The sequence below is a fragment of the Diachasmimorpha longicaudata genome, unplaced genomic scaffold, assembly GCF_034640455.1.
Source record: "Diachasmimorpha longicaudata isolate KC_UGA_2023 unplaced genomic scaffold, iyDiaLong2 ctg00000323.1, whole genome shotgun sequence".
Lineage (NCBI taxonomy): Eukaryota > Metazoa > Arthropoda > Insecta > Hymenoptera > Braconidae > Diachasmimorpha > Diachasmimorpha longicaudata.
In genome coordinates, this window is record NW_026974083.1 from 2,501 (window position 1) to 7,500 (window position 5,000).

General features: G+C 25.7%; 1 non-coding gene across 1 annotated transcript in view; it reads left to right on the forward strand.

Moving 5' to 3' along the window:
* The first annotated feature begins 4,735 nt into the window (after positions 1-4,735).
* Positions 4,736-5,000, forward strand: part of LOC135172453 (small subunit ribosomal RNA) — a 1,921-nt gene continuing 1,656 nt past the window's right edge. Inside the window, exon 1 of the ribosomal RNA XR_010301093.1 lies at positions 4,736-5,000. This exon is cut by the window's right edge and continues 1,656 nt beyond it. This is a non-coding gene — a ribosomal RNA (small subunit ribosomal RNA).

Sequence of the window (5,000 nt, forward strand, 5' to 3'; positions counted from 1 at the left end):
CCAAAGAATAGTATACTTGATCGTTCTACAAGTCGAAAATTGGAAAAATAAGTGATATTTTTGCTTGATGCTATTTTTGTCGGTATGCAAAATCGTTGTCAAGATTCTCAAACCTTAAAATCAGGCCAGCCGGCAATTGGCGGGTGAAAATTTCAATCAATTCCCATTCCTCACATCAAACTATGCATATAACAATAGCTTTTATGCTGAATGACGGCTATCCGGCTGTCCCTATCCAAAAATTGAGAAATCCATAAGTGTCCCTACCTACTTTGCGCCGAAGCAATACGAATCAAAAAGAACTACGAATGGGGACTTAGAATAATTTTTCATTTTTCCCAACTTTGAAAATAATCACTTGAAAAAAATCTTAGAATCCAAAGAATAGTATACTTGATCGTTCTACAAGTCGAAAATTGGAAAAATAAGTGATATTTTTGCTTGATGCTATTTTTGTCGGTATGCAAAATCGTTGTCAAGATTCTCAAACCTTAAAATCAGGCCAGCCGGCAATTGGCGGGTGAAAATTTCAATCAATTCCCATTCCTCACATCAAACTATGCATATAACAATAGCTTTTATGCTGAATGACGGCTATCCGGCTGTCCCTATCCAAAAATTGAGAAATCCATAAGTGTCCCTACCTACTTTGCGCCGAAGCAATACGAATCAAAAAGAACTACGAATGGGGACTTAGAATAATTTTTCATTTTTCCCAACTTTGAAAATAATCACTTGAAAAAAATCTTAGAATCCAAAGAATAGTATACTTGATCGTTCTACAAGTCGAAAATTGGAAAAATAAGTGATATTTTTGCTTGATTCTATTTTTGTTGGTATGCAAAAATAGCATCACAGAATTTTTAATTGAAAAAAATTATATTCATGTATAATTGAATGCATAAAATTAAACTAAATTCTATAAAACTAATTTATAATTTATCAGGTAACCGATATTATCACTCACGTGTGATATTAGTGATGACTTGAAAAGTTGATGCTATTTTTGTTGGTATGCAAAAATAGCATCACAGAATTTTTAATTGAAAAAAATTATATTCATGTATAATTGAATGCATAAAATTAAACTAAATTCTATAAAACTAATTTATAATTTATCAGGTAACCGATATTATTAATTTTTAGTGATGACTTGAAAAGTTGATGCTATTTTTGTTGGTATGCAAAAATAGCATCACAGAATTTTTAATTGAAAAAAATATATATTCAGATATAATTGAATGCATAAAATTAAACTAAATTCTATACAACTAATTTATATTTTATCAAGTAACCGATATTATTAATTTTCAATGATGTCTTGGAACGTTCATGCTATTTTTGTTGGTATGCAAAAATAGCATCACAGAATTTTTAATTGAAAAAAATATATATTCAAATATAATTGAATGCATAAAATTAAACTAAATTCTATACAACTAATTTATATTTTATCAAGTAACCGATATTATTAATTTTCAGTGGTGTCTTGGAACGTTGATCCTATTTTTGTTGGTATGCAAAAATAGCATCACAGAATTTTTAATTAAAAAAAATATATATTCATATATAATTGAATGCATAAAATGAAACTAAATTCTATACAACTAATTTATATTTTATCAAGTAACCGATATTATTAATTTCAATGATGTCTTGGAACGTTGATCCTATTTTTGTTGGTATGCAAAAATAGCATCACAGAATTTTTCATTGAAAAAAATATATATTCATATATAATTGAATGCCTAAAATAAAAATAAATTCTATACAACTAATTTATATTTTATCAAGTAACCGATATTATTAATTTTCAATGATGTCTTGGAACGTTGATGCTATTTTTGTTGGTATGCAAAAATAGCATCACAGAATTTTTCATTGAAAAAAATATATATTCATATATAATTGAATGCCTAAAATAAAAATAAATTCTATGTAACTAATTTATAATTTATCAAGTAACCGATATTATTAATTTTCAATGATGTCTTGGAACGTTGATCCTATTTTTGTTGGTATGCAAAAATAGAATCACAGAATTTTTAATTAAAAAAAATATATATTCATATATAATTGAATCATAAAATTAAACTAAATTCTATACAACTATTTATAGTTTATCAAGTAACCGATATTATTAATTTTCAATGATGTCTTGGAACGTTGATGCTATTTTTGTTGGTATGCAAAAATAGCATCACAGAATTTTTAATTGAAAAAAATTATATTCATATATAATTGAATGCATAAAATTAAACTAAATTCTATATAACTAATTTATAATTTATCAGGTAACCGATATTATTAATTTTTAGTGATGACTTGAAAAGTTGATGCTATTTTTGTTGGTATGCAAAAATAGCATCACAGAATTTTTAATTGAAAAAAATATATATTCAGATATAATTGAATGCATAAAATGAAACTAAATTCTATACAACTAATTTATATTTTATCAAGTAACCGATATTATTAATTTTCAATGATGTCTTGGAACGTTGATCCTATTTTTGTTGGTATGCAAAAATAGCATCACAGAATTTTTAATTAAAAAAAATATATATTCATATATAATTGAATGCATAAAATGAAACTAAATTCTATACAACTAATTTATATTTTATCAAGTAACCGATATTATTAATTTTCAATGATGTCTTGGAACGTTGATCCTATTTTTGTTGGTATGCAAAAATAGCATCACAGAATTTTTCATTGAAAAAAATATATATTCATATATAATTGAATGCCTAAAATAAAAATAAATTCTATACAACTAATTTATATTTTATCAAGTAACCGATATTATTAATTTTCAATGATGTCTTGGAACGTTGATGCTATTTTTGTTGGTATGCAAAAATAGCATCACAGAATTTTTCATTGAAAAAAATATATATTCATATATAATTGAATGCCTAAAATAAAAATAAATTCTATGTAACTAATTTATAATTTATCAAGTAACCGATATTATTAATTTTCAATGATGTCTTGGAACGTTGATCCTATTTTTGTTGGTATGCAAAAATAGAATCACAGAATTTTTAATTAAAAAAAATATATATTCATATATAATTGAATCCATAAAATTAAACTAAATTCTATACAACTATTTTATAGTTTATCAAGTAACCGATATTATTAATTTTCAATGATGTCTTGAACGTTGATGCTATTTTTGTTGGTATGCAAAAATAGCATCACAGAATTTTAATTGAAAAAAATTATATTCATATATAATTGAATGCATAAAATTAAACTAAATTCTATATAACTAATTTATAATTTATCAGGTAACCGATATTATTAATTTTTAGTGATGACTTGAAAAGTTGATGCTATTTTTGTTGGTATGCAAAAATAGCATCACAGAATTTTTAATTGAAAAAAATATATATTCAGATAATTGAATGCATAAAATGAAACTAAATTCTATACAACTAATTTATATTTTATCAAGTAACCGATATTATTAATTTTCAATGATGTCTTGGAACGTTGATCCTATTTTTGTTGGTATGCAAAAATAGCATCACAGAATTTTTCATTGAAAAAAATATATATTCATATATAATTGAATGCCTAAAATAAAAATAAATTCTATGTAACTAATTTATAATTTATCAAGTAACCGATATTATTAATTTTCAATGATGTCTTGGAACGTTGATGCTATTTTTGTTGGTATGCAAAAATAGCATCACAGAATTTTTCATTGAAAAAAATATATATTCATATATAATTGAATGCCTAAAATAAAAATAAATTCTATGTAACTAATTTATAATTTATCAAGTAACCGATATTATTAATTTTTAATGATGACTTGAAACGTTGATGCTATTTTTGTTGGTATGCAAAAATAGCATCACAGAATTTTAATTGAAAAAAATATATATTCATATATTTAAATGTACAAAATTAAAATAAAACCTGTATAACTGATGTATAAATTATCAAGTAACCGATATTATTAATTTTTAATGATGACTTAAATGTTGATGCTATTTTTGGTGGTATGCAAAAATAGCATCACAGGATTTTTAATTAAAAAAAAATATATATTTGTATATAATTGAATGCACACAATTATAATAAATTCCCTTTTATATATAATTAATTTATTATTCAATATTTATTCATATAAAGGTTGACAATGTAATCATGGAACGGGCAATATATTCTATGTTCAGGCGGTCGAAGTGGACCTACAGGTACAAGTACGCGGGACTCTTGATGCACGTGTTTTATACTAGGTCGGGCAATGGCTTCGCTTCCCATACCCAAGTATACTTCGCTTATAGTATAGCACAGCATTGCCACGAGTCCAAGTCGAAGACAGAATGACTCTCTATGTGGTACGCGCTACGGCGTTTGATATTTCGTGTGTAAAAGGATATAATATTATTACTTTTTCACTCTTTTTTTTTTTAACAGAGCGTTAACTTACTTCACTCCAAGTAAAATTATAAAGTTGTCAAAATGAAAAAAGTTATTTCTTATAACCATGTCGTTTAAAAATCTAACGATGAATGTTTTCACATTTACAAATGTGGATGAGAGGAAAGTGTTTGAAATTAAAATCAGCAAAACACCTCAAAATGTATTTAATGTTAACACTCACGTGTGATATATAAAATGTGTTGCACATTTAATTTAAAAAATGTGTTATATCAACACCTAATAAAATGAAAAGAGTTTCATATTTTAAAAGAAAAAAAATCGAAGCTCCCTGGTTGATCCTGCCAGTAGTGATATGCTTGTCTCAAAGATTAAGCCATGCATGTCTCAGTACATGCCGAATTAAGGTGAAACCGCGAATGGCTCATTAAATCAGTTATGGTTCCTTAGATCGTACTCACATTTACTTGGATAACTGTGGTAATTCTAGAGCTAATACATGCAAAATAGACTTCTAACCAGAGATGGGAGGAATGCTTTTATTAGATCAAAACCAATCGGTGGTAGGTTTTACCTATCCATCGTTAACTTTG